Raw genomic sequence first — 27,976 nt, 5'->3', positions numbered from 1 at the left:
GTGCTGCTGCACTGTGCCTTAGGAGTGGTCAAGCTGCTGGGCAGGGAGCTACTCCTTTCAGTGAAGCAGCCACTGCTTTATATTCTGATATTAGTGCACAAAACTTCGCCATATAAGGAAGCTGTGTGCTGCTGTTGCTCCCCCAGGCCAAGAAGTGAACACCCTCCCCTCTCCCTGTCCCCGTCCCTTCCACACAGCTTTCTACATCTCCTGTCTGAGGGCATGCGTGCCGCTTGAACACAAAAGCGAGACCAGAGAGATATGCCTGTGAGCCTGGTGTCCGCCCCAATGGGCGGGGCTGGGGGCGGTACAGCTCTGCTGCAGGAGCTGCTGGCGTGGGGTGCTGGCTCCTGGGAGCAGTGGCCCCACATTCTGCTCCTTTTGCCACTGCGGTTCCCGGGAGAGCCCTGCGGTTCCGTGAAAACTGATTTATATCCGTGGATATCCTCATCTGTGGATATTAATTTGTATCTGTGCAGGGCTCTACCAATCAGCTTAACTTGAGTACTTGGAAAGATAATGGAGCAAATAATTAAGTAATTTGCAGACACCTAGAAGATAATAAGGTGATAAGTAATAGTCAGCATGGATTTGTCAAGAACAAATCATGTCAAACCAACCTAATAGCTTTCTTTGACAGGGTAACAAGCCTTGTGGATGGGGGGAACTGGTAGACGGGGTATATCTTGACTTTAGTAAAGCTTTTGGTACTGACCTTCACATAAACAAACTAGGGAAATACAACCTAGATGGACCTATTATAAAGTGGGTGCAAAACTGTTTGGAAAACCGTTCTCAGAGAGTAGTTATCAGTGGTTCACAGTCAAGCTGGAAGGACATATCAAGTGGTATCCCATAGGGATCAGTTCTGGGTCCAGTTCTGTTCAATATCTTCATCAATGATTTAAATAATGGCATAGAGAGTACACTTATAAAGTTTGTGGATGATACTAAGCTGGGAGGGGTTGCAAGTGCTTTGGAGGATAGGATTAAAATTCAAAGTGATTTGAACAAACTGGAGAAATGGACTGACATAAATAGGATGAAATTCAATAAGGACAAATGCAAAGTACTCCACGTAGGAAGGAACAATCAGTTGCACACATACAAAATGGGAAATGCCTGCCTAGGAAGGACTCCTGCAGCAATGGATCTGGGGGTCATAGTGGATAACAAGCTAAATATGAGTCAACAGTGTAACACGGCTGCAAAAAAATGCAAACATCATTTTGAAATCTATTAGCAGGAGTGTTGTAAACAAGACATGAGAAGTAATTTTTCCGTTCTATTCCATGATGATTAGGCCTCAACTGGAATATTGTGTCCAGTTCTGGGTGCCACATTTCAGAAATGATGTGGACAAGTTGGAGAAAGTCAAGAGAAGAGCAACAAAAATGACTAAAGATCTAGAAAACATGACCTACGAGGTAAGATTGATAAAATTGGGTTTGTTTAGTCTGGAGAAGAGAAGATGGAAGGGGGGACATGATAACCGTTTTCAAGGTCATAAAAGATCATTATAATGAGGAGGGAGAAAAATTGTTCTCTTTAACCTCTGAGGATAGGACAAGAAGCAATGGGCTTAAATTGCAGGAAGTGTTGGACATTAGGAAAAACTTCCTAAGGGTGGTTAAGCAAAATAAATTGGAATAAATTGCATAGGGACGTTTGGAATCTCTGTCACTGGAGATTTTGTAAGGCGTGCGAGAACATATTTTGATTTTTGATAAGGGGTGCGAGAACATATTTTGAGAACCAAAGGGGTGCAGGCTGGAGTAAAGGTTAAGAACCACAGGTCTAGAATAATACTTAGTTCTCCTTTGAGTGCAGGGGACTAGACTAGATGACCTCTTGAGGTCCCTTCCAATCCTATGATTCTACCCTCTGCTAACAAAAGCCAAAGTGCTGAAATGCTTTTGAAACAAAAAAAATCTGTTCGCAGCATATTTTCAGCCTGATCTGTTCAAAAGTAAAAAGTACTTCTTCTTGCAAGAATTTCAGCACAGCTTTTCAGACTCAAGAGATTCAGATAATTTGTATAAAGCTCAGATAAATATCCAAACTTTTGTTCTCATCTGAATACAATGGAACCTCAGGACCCTTTGAGATCCAGCTATTACCAGTAAAGAGCTATTAGAGTTTAACTGATAATTTTTCAATATACCATCTGATTTTGCAACTGAGAGCCACTGGAAAACTACTTCAGTTCTTTTCCAGAACTCAGCCCTATGTCAGGAACATTATTGTTGCTGGGGAAAAATAGACCACAGTAATACCAACATGAATGGAAAAATTGGACTCATATTCTGGTGAGGTCAAATGAGGTTTTCAAGTGACCTAAATATCAGGGTCATAAGACAGAAAAAAATATTCACATAGCTTAGAGAAAGGATAAACATTGAAGAATGTCACCTGATCCCCGAAGTTCAGTATGTGTCAATTTTTGCCTGGAGGAGGAAGAGAACCCATTTTGTCTTGTTCCTTCCAGATGTTTTTATTGTCTGGCTGCTTCAGCATGATGCAGGGGGCCTCAAAGGGCATGGGAGCATGAAAAGTGAAAATAAAACATTCAGAAAATTACAGAGCAAGCCTCTTGTAAGTTCTCCTGTGCTTGTAGAAATGGCAGTTTTCTGTACCTCAATTTGACCAAATCTGAGGCTTTTCAGTCTCATGCCAAGACTATTCTCTGCCAAGTTTCAAGTTTCTAAGTGCTAGATTTTAAGGAAGATTGCTAGAAGTATACTTTTACCCTCATTTTCAAAAAACAGCTGAATTGTTTTTTTTTTTTTTTTTCCTGAAACTTTCCCAAAAACATTTAACCCAAGGCAGCAAAAAGGATTGCAAACAATTAAAGTTGGACATTGTTATAAACAATTGAAACCATGCAGTTATGCAGGGAAGTATTAGGCAAAATTAATAGCAGAGGCTGCTACCACTGACCCCTTTTAATGTTTAGGATCACCTCCACATTAAAAGATATTAATCACTTCTTCCAAAGATCTAGAATCTTCATCCATGGAGATTCTTGTAACCAAGCCAGTTCTTCACATATCAGACCTTCAAGTACCACTAAGTTTTCCATACAGTGGGTACACTAGGGCCCCTCCATGTAAAGTAAAATAATGTGTTTAGCACAGGAAATGTCTGTTGTCCATTTTCAGTAGCTGCTGATCACCTTCTTGAAAGGCAGCACAGTCATGTAACAGAACCATTTCAGCAAAGTAGGTCTAACTCAGAGCATCCACAGCTGGTTCTGGTGAGTGCTGCAGGAACCAAGTAAATATTGGGAAAGCTAGGGAGATGCATCGTCATGTTCACCAAGCAACTAAATATATTTCACTAACCTTTAAGAAGAGCCTTCCACTAATATAGCACCAATGTGGGGGACAACGTTCAAAATACTGTGATACTCACAAATATGTTGTGCTTCTGCCTCAGTTTTGTCTCGGTTTCTCTGCTTCCCCTTATCTATGTTCCCTTTTGAATGAGGCCAAGATAAGAAGCAACCCAAAACTCTCCCCTCTTCACTTAGGTTCCCCTCTGGCAATTGAGATTAAAAAGATCTTATTTTGGAATCTGGGAGTAGTGGGTTCACCTTTGATGCAGAAGATGGAGCCTTGTCATGATCTCCCTACAATGTTGCTTTGCAACTGAACTGCCTTTGACAGGGCCCAATCCTTTGGGGGTGCTGAGTGACCTTAACTTTCAGTTGTAGTCAATGGAAGTTGAAGCTGTGAAGCACATGTCAGGGGGCACTCAGCACCTTGTAGGATCAGGATCAGCGGAATGAAACACTTCTTCTGTAGCAGTGAAGGCTTCTTCTTGTAGGTGATGGTAGTGCAAGCTTTCAGGGTACTCCTCTGTTCTTGCAACACCCATTAGTCTGCTGCTCAATGGATCAAATATTTAGCTAAGAAAACTGAACAGCTGAGTGGGACACCACAATTAACTCCTGCTCAGTTCATCTGTAAGGGTCTTCTCCTAAACATGCCTTTTATGAGACTGCCACTATTTGATCCAGTCATGGGTTGGAGTGCCTCTTATAGGTCATCTGACGTGTGCTGCAAAATGCAGATCATTTGGAAAATGCAGGTCATCTGGGAGTTGTTCAGGGCTCCAGCTACCTGTTTTCTCCTCCAAATACCTCCTTCCTTGATGCTACTTCCTTGATGCTGCCACTGAAGGGCATTCTCTTGTAGCCTTTTATTTTATTTAAAGTGAATTTTGCAATGTGGTATTACACCACCATGGGTTTGGCTCTGGCGGCTACAGTTTCAAGCTTAACACAGTGAAAATCACCTCTGCTACTTGCTTCAGAGTTAGAGTCTCTAGGAATCAAAAGTAGTGACCACACATACATTCACAGGTACAAGGTCTAGTTTATTTTACACATTTTATTAAAGTTACAGTTAAAGTTATGATTACTCAAGCATATAGAAATTCTATACAGACCTATGCACAAGTTACAAATACAGTTATACTCACATTCTTAATAATAGTGTTAGGGTCTGATGGGTCTCTCGTGGCTTGATCATCAGTAGAGGGATGGTGCCTGCTGGAGTCTCCCATAGGGAGCAAAATTTTCCCATTCTGGGCATCCCCCTTTTATAATGTGATTCTGTCTATACCTACATTCTGCACATGTCCATAAAAGTGTCAACCCTCTTTTCTCTTGTTGGTCTGTGTCTCCTGGAAACTTAAGGGACCCCAATTTTCTATAGGCTGTGTAAGTTCCCTTTATTTTCATTAGCATTGATGCACAACCTGTATCCTGTGGTTCAGACATGTCAGAGACAGATGCGCCTTTACAGTGTTTTTATGATCTAATATTAATCTTCTGAGTAATTTTTCACAATCTTACCAGTTGATACCTCTGTTCCCATAATCTTAGGGTATTGGGTTATTTTCCAGTCACTTATGTCTTCATTTCTTGTCTCCAAGGCCTAAAATAGCTAAGCTAAAGTGTTGCAGGCCTCAACCTACAGGTTCTTGTGTTTCAGCTTGTCTTACTCATGTCTAATATGTGGTTCCTCTAAATACTGATCAATCTTATACTTTTATAATCCTACAAATTAACTCTAATTAACATACAATGAATATATGTAATATAACATATTGATTAATCATAACACCACACAATACATGGATAATAAACTAAAATCATTGGCTACACTCTAGAGTGAAGAAAAATGAAGTCTTCAGAGCTTCTCTTATGAACTCCATAAGAACAAGCAATCTAAACTCACAAGCACATCAAAAATATTGGTGGCATTGATTTCACTGTATCCTCCAGAATACAAAACATGTCTAGTTGTTTTGATTTTATTTTAATGTTTGTTGAGTCTCTTGTGTTCAGGGGACAAAGGATTCAGCAATTGCCAGTCTGGAGAGAGAAAGAATAACACCCACGGAGGTGTGAAATTCCATCCTTTCATCTTAATTGGTGTTAACTTCAAAGTCTATTTTGATGCTAACTAATTTTAAACAACCTGTACAACATAAACACCCAGCTAAAGTTATTTAAATTTAATTATAAAAGAGGACAAGGTCTGTGTTTGGTTTTGATTCAGAAGACCCCCTGAGAGCAAGTAAGAGGAAAAATAAACAAAAACCACAAAACCAAAATAAACTTGGACCCAGCTGTCTCATGGCAACTTTGCAGACTCAGGCAGAGGAAAAGAAAGTTCATTTTTCTGAACTACTAGTGCTTTTAACATTTCATCTTGTTTTAAAAGATATGACTGATATGCTCTTTAGCCAATGTGCATCAAATGAAAACTTCTCCCTTTGGGGATTTCTTTCCCTGCACAATAGAAAGGGCCTGGGCACAGTACTGGGTATCTTCTGTGAGCCACTGCCATTCATTCTCATAGAAGCTGTTAGGAGTGCTAGTGATATTGTAGGATTCAGGCCTGTATTTTCACCTGAGATAGAATTTTAGGTCTTGTTTGCCTATTTGATTCTTGATACACCTATATTCTTATTAGTATTTGTGAACAGAGGGATCCATACTAATATGTCAAGTTTCAGAGTAACAGCTGTGTTAGTCTGTATCCGCAAAAAGAAGAACAGGAGTACTTGTGGCACCTTAGAGACTAACAAATTTATTAGAGCATAAGCTTTCGTGGACTACAGCCCACTTCTTCGGATGCATATAGAATGGAACATATAATGAGGAGATATATATACACACATACAGAGAGCATAAACAGGTGGGAGTTGTCTTACCAACTCTGAGAGGCCAATTAATTTTCTCTTAATTAATTGGCCTCTCAGAGTTGGTAAGACAACTCCCACCTGTTTATGCTCTCTGTATGTGTGTATATATATCTCCTCATTATATGTTCCATTCTATATGCATCCGAAGAAGTGGGCTGTAGTCCACGAAAGCTTATGCTCTAATAAATTTGTTAGTCTCTAAGGTGCCACAAGTACTCCTGTTCTTCTTTATACTAATATGTGTAAACAAAGGACAAAGACACTGTGTATGTTGCTTCTGCCTAGCCAGATGGGTTTGTTAGTATAATGGGAACAGATAAGAACAGTTAAAGTGTTACTGGGCATGGTGGGAGTATAATGTACGAGCTCACACTTCAAGACTGCCTCATCTCCTATCTCAAGGCAAGGTCAAGCAACCAGTTGGGAGGGGCAAGGGAGGACTGTGGGGGGCAGGGGTATAAAATAGTAAAAGGCCAAAGAAATGCCTGTCCCTGACCATAGCACAAGCTCACTCCTTACCACTCCCGGGGGTACAAAAGAGGTGGGACAAAGACCCCAGACTCACGATCCCCCAGAACGGAACATGATTATAAATTGTAAGGGTTGGGACAGAGGATGTGCATTTCAGATATAATTATGCCTGCTAAGGGGGGGGGGGGGGGGAGAACGGGACACTGGGGAACAAAGCTCTGAAGCATCAGGGTTTTGGACGTGCTTGCTTGAAACTAATCCCAACAAACATTGCATTGCCTGCACTTTGGACTTCTGGTCTTCTGCTTTCTGTCTGCGTGACAAGAACCAGGAGAAGGGGTGAAGGGAAACCCCTCCTTCCCCCCCAACAGAAGCCAATGGGAGATGAGGATTCTTAGCCTCTTGCAGAAAGTACTCAGTTATTTTGCAGGCATAATCTCTAACTCTGAAACATTTTTCATGTTATTTTTGAAACAAAGGAAGAAGCTGTGTCAAATAGCATTGCTGTAATACTAATAAACAGTGTTCCCTCCCCTCCATTACCACTTTCCTCCTTGATGCCAGCTGATACCCTGCTAACTGCCTGCCTCTTCTTGGAGAAAGACCAAAACACTGTGGAATGGAGTAGGGTTAAAGTGGCATGACTTAGCTCCACTAAGAGGGGCCTAGGCTCTAGCCAGGAGAAGGGAGATGACCTTTTACTGCTGTGACATTCTCTAATTAAAATATAATCATGCAAATCATTATTTCTACCACTGTTATGTAATTGCAATGAATCTTATACAAAATATAACTCATGGTCAGAAAGGGTTAAACACCTTGCAGGCTGAATGACCCAAAGCCAACCTTTAAAGTCATGTTAGAAAGGTCTGCAAATGGTGATTAGGGACATTCATGGTAGGTAGGTGAGAACTTTGAAATGCAAACCTATATTGTTAGAAGTGATACTAATGATGTGTATCTTAGATGCTACCCAGATAAACAGACAGTTCCTGACTGTCACTATAGCTACTAATTCAGAGATCAAAGCAGAATATTAACATTTAGATTAATCTTGGGTGAAATAATGTCATTGTCTATATGTCTCTTTGAAGTTTGTGATAGACTGCCTAATGGATAAATTGCGCTATGTTAATTTGTGTAACTGATTACTGGTGGTGTTTAGAAAACAGAAGGTTACATCAAAAGTCTATTGTTTACCCAGGACTGTATGGTAAAGTGGATGCTAGAACTCTGTAGAAAAAGATCCTTGGGTCCTATTTATCTCAGATCTGCTTGAGGTTTCATGCAGGGGAAGCCTAAGCCACAAGGACTGAGATCCCACTTCTAACTGGACCACTCTGAAATAATATTGGATATTGGACTATAACCTATGAACTAAATTCTAAAGGAACTCTTTGCAACTACAAAGCTCACCATCTCTGCTATGAATCTGAACCTCAAGAATTGAACTCATGCCTGTATGTATATTGATCTTTTAACCCATACTCGCTCTTTTCTTTTTTAATAAATTTTAGTTTAGTTAAGAATTGGTTGTATGTGTGTATTTGGGTAAGATCTGGAATATTCAATAACTTGGGAGACACAAAGGTGTCTGATCCTTTGGGACTGGTAGAACCTTTTCTTTTATATGATGAAATGAAGATTTCTGAAAATCCTCATCATATTTGACTTGGGTACCTGGATGGAGGCCTGAGGCTCGGTTACTTCAAGGGAACTGTGTTGTTTGGACTTCTGAGTAACCAGTAAGGTATAACAGAAGCTGTTTAGTGCTGTGTTAAGTCTCTTGAGTATTGAATTATCCACCAGCTTTGGGGTTTGTCTGCCCCATTCTTTGCAGTTCACCCTAATTGGGTAACCTCAGCTGGCCCCCACTGGGACCCCGGTCACAACTGTCTACCAAAATGAACTCCTAGAAATGAGGTCCATAGGGCTGAATTACAAGGGGGAACTGTTTCTTCAGGGTTCTATTTACCTGTTAAGACAAACAATTTTATAAGCACCGTTTTGCTCCACCAAACACTGTGACATTACCCAAGCAGGGCTTAATTTGTGCCAGGACTTGCCAGGGCTGAGGTCCAGCATTGCGAGACTTGGCAGTTCATAGTCCCCATGCCTCTGGGTTTGCCATGTCAGTTCTGAAAGTAAAAAAAAATTGCTTGATCCCAAGTGCCTCTTTCATAACAAATTAAGCACTTACCCAGGGTACAATCTGGATGGGTGAATAGCTGTGTCCCCTCAGTTCTCCAAACTGGAGTGCCTTTTACACTGCTTCACTGTGAGAGCAACCACTCCTAGTCTGATCACAAACAGCCTCCAAACATGTAAGTTACACCCAGTTACGCTGTATGAGTGCTATAGCCAGCCATCCTTGAATTACACTTCAGGGCAACACCAACAGATTCCCAGTCCAGAATTTAAGTGACTACCAGTAGCGGGGCATAAAACTCAGAATTGGTTACAAGACAATAAAAGTAAAACGCAACTAATGCCTAACTTAGCAAGCTAAGTGAATTCAAAGCAAATTCTCTCTCACCACATGTTCCAGCAGTCTTACTGGCTAAATAGAGAGAAAGGGAGAGATACTTTGGGGCATCTGCTCTCCTTTCTTATAGTTCAGCTGAGGTTCAGGAGACAGCTGTTTCTTTGTTAGGATGTAGATTTTTGCCCACATCCTCTTTTTTCCTGCTGAAGAATGGCCACTTAATTGTTGACATCTGGCTGAGGCGTTAGCTAGTCTTTTGTCTCTGTTTGTGGCTGTTCCCCCAGACTTGAAACATGTCTTGGTAATACCATGCAGAGGAAACTTACAACTTTACATATAATGTTGCCCCACATATTTTACCAGAAAAATAATGATCAGTAAATTATGAGTTTTCAAATGATACCTGACAAAGCATACTTTGTACAAAATCCATCATAATTCTGTAAAAGGGGTACAGAATTCACAGACTCCCTTTTCCATTTAAATTAACCAAAAAAAATTGTTTTCCTATCCTTACAAATCTGACCCTTCTTCCTGATTTATTTTAGAATAACAGTGTGTCTGTTTTAGAATGGCAAGATATATTTAAGCATATTTTTGCTAGTTGTTACAATGTAATATTGCCAACCCAAAATGTTCAAAAATCATGGGTCACACCCCAAATGTACAGAATTGGCTTGCAAAAAGGATTCTTTAAAAGAATACATTTTGGGGTCTGTTTATTTGCCTTCTAGTTGTTGAGTCTTTAGGGTTCACATTTTAATTCCCCCACCCTGAAACATGACGAGAAACATACTTTTTCCTCTCTTTTTTTTCCTCTCATGAAAGCTGAGATTTTCATGTGATCACAATAGTCCAGGATTGGGGTCTTTAGTAAACACACCCAATATAATGAGATTTGGGATTATAAATTCAGCATGTGCATAAAAAAGGAACCAGGCATAAAGAAAAAATAGTCTTGACCATTGATATTTATGTTCTTTGAATTTATATCCTTTCCACTGAGCTTTTTAAAAGAGATCCAGATCATGTCAACATCCCACCATCCTGATGATGGCAAATAGGATAACTCCACAAAATGTATTAAATTGAGCCTCCTTTAGTAATTTCTGAGAAATTGTGCAGAGAGAATTATCTGATCAAAGATCCACAATTTTGTCACACAGATCTTAAATCTCACCTGTGGTTAAAAAAAAGAGATGCCATTAATACTGCAAGAAATTTTGGCAGGGGGTTAGACTAGATGACCCCTGCAAGTCCCTTCTAACCCAATGATTTTATCAATGACAATTTGTTGGTAGATGTTAAACAGCCTTGCAATACATTGATTTACCAGAAGAGGGAGCAATTTACCTACAGACTCACCTGCCCTTACTTCAGCAAAAATTCATTGCTTACATTTTTAAAATTATATTTTTTAAGAAATTAGGGGGAAAAGAGTTTTTCCCTTTCACAGTGATGCTTTTAAGTATCAGACAGTTATGACAATATCTTTTGCAGTATGGTCCAGTGCATTTAAGTGTAACACTAACAGCATAGTGGGAAGAGAAAGGAAGAGTATTTACGCAGGTGAAGAAAGCACTTTATGAGATAGCCTGTGAGTTTTAACTGCATTGCTGGAGAAAGTAAACATATTTTTGATGTCTTTAAGGGATACAGGGCCTAATCTTGTGAGCTGAAGTTAGTGGGAGCTGAGGGTACATGGCACTTTATAGGGAACCCTCAGGACCTTGCAGGATCCAGGCTATGAGGGTGTTCTAAAAGTGACAGAAGGGAAGAGAATGTTAAAACCGGATCCCTGTAATCCTCATTCATGTGAGTAATCCCTAGTCATATTGGTAGTTCTTACTCACAGGAGTAGTTCAATTGGCTTCATGTGGGTAGGGCATGAAAATATTTATGAAAGATTTTTACTTAGCATTTTGATCACACTAACTATAAAAACGGTTATTAAAAGGGAAAAATAAATTAATGGAGATATCCTATCTCCTAGAACTGGAAGGGACCTTGAAAGATCATTGAGTCCAGCCCCCTGTCTTCACTAGCAGGACCAAGTACTGATTTTTGCCCCAGATCTTTAAGTGGCCCTGCTCAAGGATTGAACTTACAACCATGGGTTTAGCAGGCCAATGCTCAAACCACTGAACTATCCCTCCCCCCCTTAATTATATTCACTGCGACAGACAGTCTCTGACTGTGCACATCACTCATTCAGATGGAAGAATGTGTAAAAAAAAGTGAAGATAAAGTATTAGAATGTTTTGGCAAAATGCTTTAGACACTATTTTTTGCTTTGCAATTTTGTATTTTGATAAACTATTTTTATTCTCCTCTTTGTAAAAATCCTACTGTATATAAAAGAGACTTTTTAAAAGGACATAAAGTACATTGCCTTGAGTGACCCCTGTATCAAGGTAATAGTCACAGTTTTTCCACTTGTTTCAGGCAAAAATTCTTCCAGCACTAGTCTGAAGAGTTTCATTAAACACATTTGCTGGCAAGGCTAAAATATTAGTAAGCTTTTAAAAATATAACTATTTCAGAGCATTAAGTATATGCCTATGTACTTCTATGCAGTGTTGTTGTAGCTGTGTTCATCCCAGGATATTAGCGAGACGAGGTGGGTGATGTAATATCTCAGGTGTGGCCAAACTGTGGCTTGTGAGCTGCATGCAGCTCTTTTACAGTTAAAGTGCTGCTTGTAGAGCCCCACATTATCCCCTTCCCATTCTCTGCCTAACAGACTGTGGGGAGGGGAGCTTGAGGCTTCTGCCCTGTGTCAGGGTGGTGGGACTAGAGGCATCTGCTAGAGATGACCGGTGCCCAGGGCCGGTGTAACCACTAGGCCAAATAGGCAGCCGCATGGGGTGCCAAGATTTGGGGGCACCAAAAAGCGGTGCCCCAAATTTTTTACACTATTCTTTAGGGGCAGGTACCTGTCAGTCTCCATTGCTCGGCCCGAGCCCAGGGTGGCGGCAGCCTCCATGGCAGCAGGGGCAGGCAGGGAGTGTAGCCCGCCATGAGGCAGGAGAGGCCGCGCTGCGGCTACTGTTTCTCGGCCCTGCCACATGGTGCAAAGGACAACAGTAGGCAGGAAACAGCAGCAGCAGCGTGGCCTCTCCTGCCCCATGATGGGCTACGCTCCCTGAGCAGCGCCCGGTTCCTGCTGCTCTCGGCCGGCAGGTGCGAGCCCCAGCCAAGCCCGGCCCCTTGCGTCTCCTCTGCGGCAGTGCTCCCCGCCTGTGTCTTCCTGGGCGGTAGGGGCGACAGCTGACGGGGAGCCTGAGAGGAGGAGCGGCCCCTGGGCAAGTGCCAGGGCTCGCCGCCCTCCCCCCAGCGCTCTGGCCGCTAGGGAGAGTGGAACCCCGGCTGGGGCTCCAGCTGCCCTCCCCCCCGCGCCCTCCCCTGCCGCGCTGCAGGGTGGGGGGGTGGCCAGAGGCTTTTTTGCCTGGGGCAGCAAAAAAAAAAAAAAAACAGAGCCAGCCCTGCTGGTAACTTATCAAGAGTGAGAATCTTTGTGAGATGTGTGCATGGGTAATATTGAAGGAATAATGTAATTACCTTAAAAGTCTGCTTTATAGATTTGGAGTAGAAATTAGTCACCAGGAATAATGGCCCTTTGGGGCAAGGGGCATTTGTCACCCTGCCTAACCTGGCTGGTGATGCAATGCAAGACTCAATTGTTTAGCTTTGCACAAATAATAAGACTTTGAATGGGACACCATCAGAGGCAGTAGCAAACAACTGAAACGCTTTAAAGGTAAAAAAGAAACATTGCCACAGCCGTTACCCATTGTGACAGGCTGTTTATAATGCTAAGTTTACTAGTTTTCGGAGGCTGTGAGGGGAGGGGCGGAGGGGGGCGCAAGGTGGAAGTTTTGCCTATGGTGCAAAATAGGGCGTTTTGCCTAGGGCGCTGGGGGAGGCACAATTTAAAGGTTAAGCCCACCACACACACACACACACACACACACACACACACACGCTCCTCCCTGCAGCTTCCAAGTGTTAGCATGGAGAGGCAGCAGCAAATAACTGGGACCTGCCACTTTAGCTCCATGGGGAGAGGTAGCAGCAAAAGCAGTGGCTCGCCCTGTGGCTGTAGCATCTCCCCACGGCCCGTGCTCTCAGTTTGCTGGCTCCAGCAGCTGCTGTGCAGAGAGGGGGCCCTGCAGCACCATGTGACCAAGCGGGGCCAGCAAACCCTAGAAAAAAAATCTGAGGGAGGGAACATGACCCTACGTGACTCCCCATGTTGCCCCTGGCTTCTGCCTACTGGGGAGGGGGTCTCAGGGCTCAGCCCCATAGAGTGCACCTGCCAGGGCATCAGCAGGAGTGGGACTTCAGCCCCGAAACTCCCCTCCCCACAGGGCTGAAGCCCCGAGCCCTGGCAGGTGCTCCCCAGGGTGCTGAAGCTCTGGCAGGTGTGCCCCGGCTCTCGAACTTCTGAAGATTGTTATACGCAGCTCGGAGGGTCTGCAAGTTTGGCCACCCCTGTAATACATTTTATTAGAGCAACTTCTGTTGGTGAGAGAGACAAACTTTCAAGCTAGAAGAGCTCCGTATAAACTTGAGAGCATGTCTCTCACCAGCAGAAGTTGGTCCAATACAAGATAGTGCCCCACCCACCTTTTCTATTGGTGCATTTATATGTTAACATTTAGTTATTGATTTTTTTCCTGATAACTAATGGCCTGTCATCCTTACTCATGGCAGTAGTGCTCAGTAAATATGTTCACCTAAGTGAGAATTACTCACTTGAGTAAATGTTGCATTTTAGATCCCTATACCATTTAAATACTAAAGGCCCAATTTTGCCAATCCTTGCTCATGTGAGTAGACCCCACTTGAATCAGGTATTCTCATTGAATACAATGGGACTACTCAGGTAGGTAAGTGTTGGCAGGATGTGGCCCTCATTTGATTTTTTAAAGTAAGTTCGATAGCTGGTGCTATTATGGGACTAGACCTATGAGGAGGTGCTGAGAACGCCTCTGACTTCTGTGGGATGAGGGCTCTCAGCACCTTGCAGGATTGGGCTCTTAACCTTAAACTGTTATTTACTGAAAATGATCAAATGCTGCCTCTTCTGAAGCAAGAGCTAATATCAGATACCTTGCAGCAGAAGAGGACTTTCATCAAATGTTGAGGGCATCCTGAAAACTAGTTCATGAGCTCTGGTTCAAGTCTGCACCAGGATCACTTTTCTTCTCCCTCAAGAGACTTTGAAGTCCAGAAGTTAGTTCTGCAGCATTAACAGAGGTAGTCAGTCATTAAGGGCCAATAGGTCTAAGCCTCAGCCAAAATGTCAAAACTGTGAAGTACTGCGGGGTGCAGTGCCATCTACTTCCTCTGGGGGACTTCCAGCCCTGCAGCATATAGACTGCAGGCAGCCTGGAATACTAACTTCTGTGAGAGAGTATCCTGTGATACATCTGAAGTGGGTCATAGCCCACGAAAGCTTATGCTCTAATAAATTTGTTAGTCTTTAAGGTGCCACAAGGACTCCTCGTTGTTTTAACTTCTGTGAGGGATTTTTGTTCAGCCTCAGAGTGTAGAGACGTGAGCACATGGTCCCTGAAGCCTCAGACCCAACAATAAGTGTGTGTCAGGAGGGGATTTGAAGGGTATGAAAAGGGGTCTGAGCTGAAAGAAGGAGTGTGGCTCCTCTTCAGATTGGTAGTGGTGCAGGTCAGGTAAAAGGAGAAAGGGTCCTTGTGATGGGGTGTACAGGCTGTACACTGGTGAGCGGAGGGTTAAGGAGCAGCTGTGGGCCCAGAAAGCAATGCCCAGCCAACCCTGCTAGGCATGCTCACAATGGAGGCTGAGCTCAAAAGGGAGCAGTTCAGCTCAATCTAGGTGGACTGAGCAGGACAGCAGCTGTGCGATGCAGGCTGCTGCCAAGAAGCTGCCAGGAACCAGGCTGCCAGGACTCATTGCCAAGTTGCCACAGGCCCTTCAGACTCAGAGGGACTGGACGACAATGACAAGTCCTGACTGACCGAGGGAGGAAGACCCTCCAGACTATGGTCAGAATGGATTCCAGGGGGAACTGAGAAGTGAACCAGTGGCACCTGCAGAGGAGCCAAAGAAGGAATAGGAGGTGGATTCAGAAGCTGGTGTAGGTGTGCCTACTCCCTAGGCTGTATATTTTGAATTATTGTCCCATTGGGCCCTGGGCCTGGTTTCCCCTACCCCCAGCTACCAACCCTTGCCACTGGGCGACGTGGCCACTGACCCTTGCTGCTGGGCAGCACTGCCAGGCATGGCCACCAACCCCCCTTCCCCCTGACAGTCATGAGCCCTGGGAGGGGGACGCTTGAAACCAGAGGGAGAAAGGATTACTTGGTGAATGATATTGCGGTTGTGTTGTCAGTGACAGATTAGCCACCGGCGCCCAGGGCCAGGGGCCCTGACCAATTGGGGGGTGTCACGGACTCACAGATCGTGCCCACTCTTGGCCCCATGCGGTCCATGGGGGCGGGGGGTGCCCCTTTCAGTGCGACAGCCCTTCTTGGGAGTCCACTCTCTCTCGGGGTTAAGCCCCACCACCTCCTGGAGCTGCACCTCTCTGAGCCTTAGCACACCTGTTTCTCGCCGTGGGTCCCCTCAGGGAGTCCACTTGCTCTGGACCCCCCAGGCCTCCACCCCCGAAGGGGTTGATGCAACCCTGTTCTCTAGACCGGAGTGACTCCCAGCCAGCGTAAAACAGGAGGGTTTATTGAGAGTTGAACACAGCACAGGAAACTCTCAGGCCTCAGGCCTGGCCTCCCTCAGCCCAGCACATCCCAGTCTCCCTGCATCCAGGTGGGCTCTGCCTGATTCCCCTCTCCAGCCCCGAGCCCCCCTGCTTGGCATCTGAGGTCCCCGGCCCCAAGCCCCGCCTCTGTCCATTGTCTTCTCTCCAGGTAAACAGGGTCATAAACTGGGGCCTCCTCTCCTTGCTTCTGTCCTCTGGCTGGAACTGGCTGGTTAGGTCACTGGGTCCTAACTCTGCAGCCCATTGTTCTCCCACTGGCCAGAACTGGCTGCAACTCCTGAGCTGGGTCTCCGGGTCAGGGTCTCAGGTCACCGGTCTCTGGGGTATCCATCGTCCAGGCCTTTGGCTGGGGTCCCAACTTTCGTCTCTGGTCTTCTGAAACAAACTCCCTCTCCCCTCACCTCATTAAACCAGTAACACCCAGGGAAACTGAGTCCCACTCCCTCCGCATGCAAACCATTGAAACCCCACCAAAAACAAGAAAAATCACCCACTTGTCACAGGGGCCCCAGAAAAATGGGTGCCCCTGCACCCTGACCCGCTCTGCCCACCTACCTGGTGCTCCTTCTAGGGAGCAGGGTCATAACACTGGGTGAGCGGAGCAAGACAACCCCCCCCCGTGCCCTGACCCTGCTCCCCAGCAGGAGCAAGGAGCTGCAGGCAGAAGGGGTAAGGAGGGGCCTCCACTTGCTCTGGCCAGGGCCTCACAAAACCATAATTTACCTCTGTGTTTTGTGTGTTGGAAGAGGAGAGGTTGAGACTGGAAAGAACAGTAAAGGGGTCACAGAGGGCAACGTATCTTTTTTCTCACACAATGCACTTTACAGAAAGGGGAAGAGCATGGGGGGAGAGAAGAGGGCACATATTTTCCTCCCAGTTTCCCACCAATCTCCCTTATCCCTTTGGAAAATGTTTCCCAAGACACCCAACTACAGTGTTCCAGTTTTTCCCATTGAAAATTTGATCAACATGTGGGGTAGGATGCCAAGATTGCAGACATTTATTTTCGGCACCAGCTGCTACTGATTGTCTATCATAATTGCAGAAACTTGCATCAGTAAAACTTCAAAGCACTTAAAATTATAATTGGCAAAGGTAAATATTTTATCTAACCAATTAAAGAAAAAGAAGATAGCCATAAATTACAACACATTCATGAAAAGAGCCGTCTATTCTTATGAATCTTTCTGAGATGTTTCAGATAGCACAGAGGAGTCACCTTGTGAGCCTGAGAAGATTTGGATTAACTAAGTCTGCTTATATAGTACTATATATAGTCAACATGTGGTTGGAAAATGGATCAAAAGAAGCTATTCTTTGGGTGGAGGAAGCATGAGGGCTATGAAGAGTCTGTCGTAATTGGTACCTTTGTTTGCAGTCTCAGGAGAGAGAGAGAGAGAGAGAGACTAAATTAAATGAACAAGGAAAGTTGAACTAAAAATAAGTAATTATTGGAGGAATGTACTTGACTATGCCAGACACACCCTTTCAGAGGGTATGACCATGCCAACAGCAGACCTTAAAAAGTAAGAAGAATCTGTCATAGAACTGGGAATATGGTGACCCAAAGACACTAAAGCCAAAAAATGAGGAAAAAGGAACCCAGCATAATTCCCTACACCCTCTTTGATCTTGTTCCTGACAAGTTTGAGCATGCATGGGGGGGGAGGGGGAGACCCTTTTGGGGGTGAATGACCTCAAGAATAGAAACTTTAGCTGATTCAAGAAGGTGCTATGTAACACTGAGAGACCCTGGTTGTTGGGATTGAACATGGGACCTCTGGAACTTAGCGCATGAGCTAAAAGCCCCATGGCCTTTAGCTAAGGCTCTAGAGCAGACTCATTACTATTACTCTCTCTCTCTCTCTCGTCTCTGTGCCACTAGATGGGACAGAACACCACACCCAGGAGGAGTGTGGTTACACTTAAATACACGCTTAACTTAATTGTAACCTTACTGCATATTCACACAAACCCAAATGTTCCGACACTGGCTGGGGTAATTAGACCAGTTACAATAGCCTCAAACTCCTGAGTGCAAGACAAATTAAAAATAAACCCCAGCTGTATACGACTGTGGATGGAGCACCTGATCTGGCCCAAATCACCACAACCTGACTTGATGACTCATTACCCCCTTCTGTCACAGCTCGTGTCAGCAGGATACACAGCACACCATGAGTCCCAAGGTAGCAAGGAAGCTGGACTGGCCACCATATATCTTTCCAACCTCAAAAGCAGAAGAGGCCCTTTCTGCCAAAGATCAAGATCTTCAAATGTATCTGTCATCATGGAACTTTATGGAGTACAATCCCTCTGAAGATATAATCCCACTAGGATGTTGCTGAAGATTTATTGTTGCATAGATAACTATGGTAACTGGCACACTAAAATATGCATATCAGAAGGCAGGCAGAGGGTACTATCCTCTCAGTGCAAGTTAAGGTAGAGAAAACTGTGTTAGAGGCAGGGAAGTTTGCACCATGGCTACCTCGGCTTTACTATTTCTGTGGCTAGAGGGCTTTACTCTACAGGCCTTTACTCCAGCAGCTTCCAGGAGCACTACATTCATATTAAAAGCAGGGGCAAAGCTTCCTTGAAGGAAAGACATTGAGGTGCTGTAAATAGCTATCTTTGAACAGCTGTCACATAATTAAATATTATTTTGGTGCTGTTGCCTGCAACTCAACTATGGTAGATCAAGAAGTAACCAGTCAACAGTAATCCTGCAGCATTTCATGCATCTGGATTTGCTACTCCAACAACTAATGATAGAGTTTAATTCTGTCTAACAGGAGATAGTGAAGTGTCCTCAACTTTCAGAGGCAAGGCACTGGTGAGACCTCATTTGGAGTACTGTGTGCAGTTCTGGTCTCCCATGTTTAAAAAGGATGAAATCAAACTGGAATGGGTACAGAGAAGGGCCACTAGGATGATCCGAGGAATGGAAAATCTGTCATATGAAAGGAGACTCGAGGAGCTTGGTTTATTTACCTTAACCAAAAGGCTGAGGGGGGATATGATTGCTCTCTTTAAATATATCAGAGGGATAAATACCAGGATGGGAGAGGAATTATTTCAGCTCAGTACTAATGTGGACACGAGAACAAATGGATATAAACTGGCCGTCGGGAAGTTTAGTCTTGAAATTAGACGAAGGTTTCTAACCATCAGAGGGGTGAAGTTTTGGAACAGCCTTCCGAGGGAAACAGTGGGGGCGAAAGACCTCTCTGGCTTTAAGATTAAGCTTGATAAGTTTATGGAGGGGATTGTTTGATGGGATAAAGTGATTTTAGTCAATAGGCCAATAACGTGCAATCGCTGGTAATTAGTAACAATGGTCAACGATGGGATATTAAAAGTTACTACAGAGAACTTTTCCAGAGGGTCTGGCTAGAGAATCTTGCCCGCATGCTCAGGGTTCAGCTGATCGCCATATTTGGGGTCAGGAAGGAATTTTCCTCCAGGGTAGATTGGCAGAGGCCCTGGAAGTTTTTCACCTTCCTCCGCAGCATGGGGCAGGGGTCGCTTGCTGGAGGATTCTCAGCGATTTGAAGTCTTTAAATCATGATTTGGGGACTTCAACAGCTGAGTCAAGGGAGAGAATTCTTCCAGGAGTGGGTGGGTCAGGCTTTGTGGCCCGCATCATGCGGGAGGTCAGACTAGATGATCATAATGGTCCCTTCTGACCTTAGAGTCTATGAGTTGATGGCACTCACAGCTTCCCAGGAGATGCTCAGTCTCTCACATGATGGTCCCTAAAGTGTCAATGGTTCCTTTTATCAATTGTTTGTTACATGATGTCATGGTTCTCAGGGTACTCAGGACTGAGAGTCGCCTTGCTACCGTCTGCCCTCCTCCCTGTGAGCCACCCACACGATCTTCTCTGGGCTATACCAGCCTTTATTTTGTCTTGCAAGTTAACAATAGGTGCACTCCAGTCTCCAAGCCCCTTTGAAGCATTCCCCTGTGGTGTCCTGCCCCTTAGCCACTAACATGCATAGTAACACCAGGTCTGCTGTCCCCAAAGGAACAGTGTACACACCTGCTTGGATGATTCAACTCAGGACCAGCTCCATGCATACTATCACAGCACGGAGATATACGTATAGTGAAAACAAGAAGTTTATTACCACAGGTTCAAGATCTGAGAAATAGAGTGAGACAGGATAATGAAAGCAAAGTCATAACATGATCTCCAGAGACTAAACAGGCTAACCTTTTCTAAAGCAGTTTATCTTTGCAACATTTTAACCAGCGTAGATTGGGATCCTGTTTTCATGAATGTAATCACACTGCCTGATTACTTCCAAGGTGCAGGATAAAAAGATGTCTTCCTTGCCTTCTCCTTCTACCCTCGAAGTTCATTGTCTGTCCCCAAAATCAGGATAATCCCCACATTGCTTATTCTCCAGTGTGCTGCCTCCCTGTTGATTTCACATCCCCCTGTTGACTTAGTATGTTAATGTCTCTCCAGTGCATTGGTGCTGACTCAGTGGGTGCTCGGGGGCTGGAGCACCCATGGGGGAAAAAAATGGTGGGGGCTGAGCACCCACTGGCAGCCCCCCCATCAGCTCTTTCCTCCTTCCCCCAGCGCCTCCTGCCTGGTGGTAGGCCCCAATCGATCAGTGCCTCTTCCTCCCTCTCCATGCCTCCCGCCCGCCGCAGTCAGCTGTTTTATGATGTGCAGGTGGCTCTGGGGGCAGGGGGAAGAGCAAGGATGTAGCATGCTCAGGGGAGGGGGTGGGGTGGAGTGGGGTGGAGTGGAGTGGGGACAGGGCCTGGGCCAGAGCCAGGGGTTGAGCACCCCCTGGCACATTAGAAAGTCAGTGCCTGTGCTCCATTATGTTAATTTATAATGCTTAATTTACATGCCAGAGAGACAGGTGAATAAACATCTTTTGTCTGACAGAAAATCCTCTTGTCATATTTTCAGTATTCAAACATAACTTCATACATTGTATCTGTACATACATTGCACAGTGATATTAATGACCAGCATGATCATGGTTTTCATTTAAGACCTTACATGATATTCTTTGGTGAACCAGAATATACCAGGATTGGGATATTCTTGTAACCCCCTTCTCAGTTGGCACTGAGAGGTCCTTCGGGTCACACATATATTACTGCATTTGAAAAAAATCATTCTTATTTGAAATGTTTTCAGCATTTTACTTATTTGCCTTTGATCCTCAATTTTTTTCTGATTGTTTTTTATAACTTTTTTCAGTCATTACATTTGTAGTTTAAATGCCCTCTTACACTATTCTTCATAATCCCTCTTAACTATATTAATTTCTATTGTCCCTTTTGCTTTCTTGGATTTTACTGCAGAGAAATTTGATTTTTATCTCCCTCACTGTATACTTTTATTTTTCCATTGTGGATTTCCTATGCATTTTTGAATGCCAGCTAATTTTATTTAAATTATTTTACATTCTGTCAAGGCTTCCTTTTTAAAGTCCAATAGTACTAAATTACTCCCCTTTCCACAGACTTTAAAATCAGTATATTAAATTCTTTATAATTACTAGATCTTAGGTGTCTTCCAACACTATTTTTAATACCGGACTCATTTAGTTGTTAGGTTGAAACTGACCTGTAAATTTATTTGGCTGTTTAACACATAGAAATAATAAAATGAATAAGAAAGCAATCCTACATTTGCTCTATGAACATACTTCCTTCCTTAGTTTTTCCTGCTATCGTTTTTCAAGTCAATATTTAGGAAATTTTAATCCCACATTAACCATGCTCTGGCATTTTCACAAGTCTCATTTATCTGCAGAATTATTTCCTGGTCTACCTTCTTATGCTGTTCATGTGATCTATAGCAAGATCCAAAGATCACCTTTTGTCCTTTTACCTCAATCACAGTAGTTACAGATGCGACAGCCAAAACTCTAATATTTATTTCATATGAAATAACACTAAGAAAGGAACAAATGAACTGCCACACTAGATCAGACCAATGGTCCATCTATTCCAATACCTTTTCTTGAATAAAATACCAGCCCCAGATTCTTCAGAGGAAGGTGTAAAATCCACATAATGGAATGCAATAACATGCCATCGGGTAGTTTTTTAACACGGAAAGTTAATGGCTGGTTAATGTCCAGAAACATGATGGATTATATCCCTGAGAAATATGTATTTTATTGAATAAATTGCAGATATTCTTATTATTCATATAAATGTCTAATCTTTCTTGGAGTCCTACTGGGCTCTTTGCCTCAAAAAATCTTGAGACAGTGAGTTCCACACGTTAAGAATGCAGTGTGTAAACACATTTTTCCTTTTGTTTTAAATGTGCTATCCTTAAAATCTATTGGCTGTTCCTTTGTCTTTGTATTATGAGAAAAGATAATTAAGAGTGTAACTGATCTTTAATACATTCACTTTTTATATACCTCAGTCCTATTGCCTCCTCATATAGAAATATTGCCATGCCTTAATCATTTTAATGGGCCTCCTGTAAACTGGTTTTATTTCTATATTCTTTTTGAGAGGGAGCGACACAAAATAACACAATATCCAAGGCAAGGACATAGCAGTAATTTATATAATGGCATTATGGTTGCAGTACTATTCTTGAAACCTTTGTTAGTGAGCTGTGACATCTTGTATACTTGGAGACCACCAGTGCAAAATGAGCAGGTACTTTTATTGAGTTGTCCAGAATGACACTCAATTTTTATCTGAGTTATTAAACTTAATTTAGAATCCATCCATGTGTGCAAGTACTTCAGCCATCCGTCCCAATGCAGATTACCCCGTACTTGTCTATCCTGTATTTTACCTGTATTGTGTCACCCTGCTACTTAGATTTGTTAGGTTCTCTGGAGTTCCTCACACTTCCCTATAGAATTTGGACAATTTTTGCCACCTCACTTAATATTCTTTCATCACTGAATTTTAGAAATTCTGGGGGCAAATCCAGTTAATTCAGGAGGAAAGCATGCTTCTTGTGAGCTCCACTGCAAATAAAGCAAAAACGCCTCATCGCTTCTCTAGTCTGGAAGCTCTGCAGGAATGAGACCCATTTGCAACTCAGGGGCATTAAGTCAATTCAAAGGCATATCCTCAAAGTTTGGCAATGAAACAGCCATTTTGATCTTCTTCTCTGTGCCAGGCAGAATCTGTATAAGAGCTCCTCAAATCACTTCATACCAAATGGCCTTCTTCAAATGACAGATCTGAAACATTTACAAAACTGAAACCTCTCTTCTAGAAAGCACTGAAAACAGCATAAGTGCTGAATCTCTAGGTCATGTGACTGAACATCAAAATTCCACTGCAAGCCATCCCAGAGCACTAATAGGCTGGCATGATGTTTAGCTAGTACTCTTTGAATAATATGAAAAGAGCTGTGAATATTTTTGAAATTAAAAGTGGAGTGTCTGGTTCACTCTGATTTGTGAGATCAACAGTGTGAGGGATCTGTTAAGCAGGGGACTACAACTCCCATCAACCTCCTCCCCATTGCACATCCCTTTCTTCCTTGCCAGTTAAGGGGGATGTCCTAAAACAGGAAGTGGCTGGACTCTGTTTGGAATTGACAGCCACATGGCAAGCAGAAGCTGCAGGAAAACTGAAAGTGCAGCCATATGGCAAGCAGGGTGCTGGAGAGAAGCTGAAGTCAGAGATGAACCACCAGGAACTGAACATAGGGCCACATGTGGAACAGGATGTGAGTGATGGACATTACAAATGAGCGCTGGTCTGGGTGGGACATATGGGGGAGCAGCAGTGGCTGGGCAGGGAGCAAGGGAAGAAGGGTCCCAATGAGAGACACTAACTGAGGCTGTGTTGGAAACTTGAAAGTGTTAACTTGCTTGGAATAGAATGTGAACTAGAGAGGGCACCCCAGGCACTAAGCCTGAAGAGACCCAACTTTTGATTGGACTGCCCCAGGGGCCCAGACAAGAGCCACTATTGCTCACTTTCAACTGTAATTGTTTAAGCCACTCTAATTAGGTATCTGCCACCTTTCTCTGTCCTGCTGGCCCTAATAAAATATCCTTTCACTTAGTCACATGCCCGAATAGTTATTGGGACCTACCAGGCCTACCTGCTGAAGCACTTACAGTGCTTACCTTTGAGTCATGGTACACCCGGCATGCTACTGGCACCCTAGCCTGACATACTGAGTAGTCTTAATAATTACAATATTATTCCTTGTTTGTGAGTGTTTGGAAGGCTAACTAGTAAGGTTAAAGAATAGTTAGATAAGTTAAATGTATTCAAGTCAGTAAGGAACTAGCTGAAACAATCTTGGAGTCATTAGCTGGTAGCTTTGAGAACTCATGGAGGACGGGTGAGGTCCCAGAGGATTGGAGAAGGGTGAACATAGTGCCTATCTTTACAAAGCAGGGAGGAAAAAGAATTATAGAGCAGTAATTATAGACCACTGGCCTAGTGGTTAAGGGAGGAAGCAGATGATGTGATCTATCTTGATTTTAGTAAAGCATTTAACATTGTCTCTGTGATGGGGTGTTCAACCCACACAAGGCCTGAAAGGGTTAAAATGGCTAAGTAGGCCTATTAACTGCCCAGACTGCACATGAAGAAGGAGACAGGGAGCACGCATTCAAGTAGAAGAGGCTCAGCTGGGCAGGAACAGGTGGGGCCTATATAAGTCAGGACAAGCCAGGAGAAGGGGGAGAGCCAGAGAGGTAGGCAAGTCTCAGCGGAAAGGCAGAGATAGGTCAAACCTTGGCTGCTAATAAGAGGACTCCTGAGCAAGGACGCAGAGCAGAGGGTCTCAGATCCCTCTACCGCCACAGATGAAGTGGCACCAGCAGGGCAGTGAGTAGGAAGACTGCCTGAGCTAATCTGTCAAGAGTGATTTTGATACCTGAAAGAGGGAGAACATGTATGGTGACCCAGATAGAGGGCTGAGACATGAAAAGGAGGCTGCAGTTCTTTGAGTGAGAATAGCCACAGGGTAAGGCAGGATGGGTGAAGACACCACAAAAGGAGGGTGTGATACCTGGCAAAGCTAATTCCCAGGATGGCCAGGAGGAGGTGCCACCAGTGGTGAGTAGACCCCATGACAGTCCCACAAGCTGTTTTCATAAGCAAGCTATGGAAATGTGGGCTAGATGAAATTACTATGAAGTACATAACTGGTTTAAAAAAAAAAATCACTCAGTAGTTATCAATGGTTCACTGTCAAAATGGGAGGATGTATCTAGTGGGGTCTTGCAGTGATCAGTCTTTTATATGGTACTATAATAATGAAGCCTAATCTATAATTTGGAAGTTCACTTTAATTTAAGATTCAGTGGCCTCAGAGGGTTTGTTCCCCAGATCAACTACAGCAATGAGATTGTCATTAAAGAGAAGACCCGAGGAGCGCATGAGAAACAATTCAAAATCTTCACTACTAAATATTTTATTTAACAAGCCAAACAGGATCACACACCCTGCAATATAGCAAATGAGAGAGAGAATACAAAATACCCAGCCCTTATCTTACTCATATCATCCCTTGCAGGGAACCCCAAAATGTGAGTCATTATCCTAAACCTCCTCATTTTCACTATCATCATCACCAGTGGTAGTCATCCCGGATCTCCCACAGCACACAGACTGGGTAACAGTCGTTTATAATGTGTTAGGCTGATGTGCTCTGTATATTATGCATATTTATGATGGTTTCAGTCCTTTTCCCTTTTTTAAACTTCTGCACTCCACATCTTTGGGAGTATACACTATTGGTTACTTATCCATTTACCTTATCATTTAGGTCAATTAGTTGCCATGGTATTTGTGGTTAATGTGTTCAGTTTCATTTATACTTATTCCTTAAACTTATCCTAAATTATCAATAACCTTCATATTGCCAGTCTCACTTTCCACGGTGCTCAATCTTGTGATTTACTGTCAATCTCCTATTAATTCCTTATATCAAGCTACTCATGTCAAGCTAGACTTTAGTTATGTTAAACAACCTATCATACAGGCTCTGGGCCTGCTTTGTCACTTACATCACTGCATTAAACAATACTTCTCACTACATACATATGCAAGGCTACAATTGTGACGTTGCACTCTGTTTTATGGAAATATGCTAATGAATGTGAATATAATGTAACTGGAATATGCTTCATGCAAAAGGTCTCTTGTAAGGTATCATTACAAAGCTTATAATCTGAGTGTGTTCATCCTATTTGTTTGCATGTATTATTTCTATGTCTGGAGTTAGGAGAATAAGATATAAACTTGTATTACTGATGTAAACATGTTAAGTGGAAGCCATTAAGGGTGCTTCAGAATCAATGAACTGTGAATGGGTTTGTTTACTTGCAAGCCTTCCTATGTATGTGATCATGTCACCTGAACTGGAATCCATCTTAAACCTGGTGCTTTTCCATTTAGAAGGAGGGGTGCTGACCCAGGGAGACAAAAGAATCCCACCTTGGGCCAAAGCTATAAAAGGCGGTGGAACAGAACAAAGGGGGCTGCCAGTCATGAGAAAACCCAGTTACAGTTCTTGATAGTTCCAGCTCAGGTTGTGCCAGGGGAAAGGATTGGGCCCAGATTATGAAGGAGTTTAGTCTGTGAAAGAAGCTTATTGGAACATCTGAGGGTGAGATTTACCTGTATTCAGTTTCTTAAATGTATTAGGCTTAGACTTGTGTGTTTTGTTTTATTTTGCTTGGTAACTTACTTTGTTCTGTCTGTTATTACTTAAAACCACTTAAATCCTACTTTTTATACTTAATAAAAATCACTTTTGTTTATTAACAAACCCAGAGTAAGTGATTAATACCTAGGGGAGCAAACAGCTGTGCATATCTCACTATCAGGGTTATAGAGGGTGGACAATTCATGAGTTTACCCTGTATAAGCTTTATATAGAGTAATGGATTTATTTGGAAAAAGAACAGGAGTACTTGTGGCACCTTAGAGACTAACAAATTTATTAGAGCATAAGCTTTCGTGGACTACAGCCCACTTCTTCAGATGTGGGCTGTAGTCCACGAAAGCTTATGCTCTAATAAATTTGTTAGTCTCTAAAGTGCCACAAGTACTCCTGTTCTTTTTGCGGATACAGACTAACATGGCTGCTACTCTGAAACAGGAGGGTAATGTAATTAATGCAGATAACATGGGTTTGTGGAAAATAGATCCTGTCTAACTTGATATCTTTGTTTTATATTATTACAGTTTTGGCTGATAAAGGTAATAGTGTTGATGTAATATACTTAGACTTCTGTAAGGCATTTGACTTGGTACCATCTGACATTTTGATTAAAAACTAGAATATAAAATGAACATGGACACATAAAATGGATTAAAGCTGGTTAAATGATAGGTCTCAAAATGTAACTAAAATGTAACTAAATGGGGGATCATCATCAGGTGTGTCAGTTTCCAATGGGGTTCCACAGAGATCAGTTTTTGGCCCTACGCTTTGTAACATTTTTATTAGTGATCTGGTAGAAAACAAAATCATCAACAATAAAGTTTTTTGGGGGAGTGGTAAACAATAAAGAGGACAGATCACTGATTTAGAGTGATCTGGATCACTTGGTAAATTTGGGTGAAAGCAAATAATGTCTTTTAATACTGCTAAATGTAAGTGTATACATCTAGAAACTAAGAATGTAGGCCATACGTACAGGATGGGGGACTCTATCCTGGGAAGCAAAGACTCTGAAAAAAGTTTGGGGATGGAAGCAGATAATCAACTGAAAATGAGCTTCTAGCACTGTGGCCAAAAGAGCTAATGCAATCCTGGGATGCACAAACAGGAGAATCTTGAGTATAAAGGTCATTTTTCCTCTGTACTTGGCAGTGGTGCGACCGCTGGTGGAATACTGTGTCCAGTTTGTGGTGCCCATAATTAAAGAAGGATGTTGATACATTGGAAAGGGTTCAGAAAAGAGCCACAAGAATGATTTAAAGAATTAGAAAACATGTCTTGTGGTAACAGACTCGACAAGCCCAATCTATTTAGCTTAAAGTGAAGATGAAGGGATGACTTGATTGGTGTCTATAAATAGAACAAAATATTTAATAATGGGCTC

This window comes from Malaclemys terrapin, chromosome 2, assembly GCF_027887155.1.
Source record: "Malaclemys terrapin pileata isolate rMalTer1 chromosome 2, rMalTer1.hap1, whole genome shotgun sequence".
Lineage (NCBI taxonomy): Eukaryota > Metazoa > Chordata > Testudines > Emydidae > Malaclemys > Malaclemys terrapin.
Note: the sequence above shows the minus strand (reverse complement) of the source record.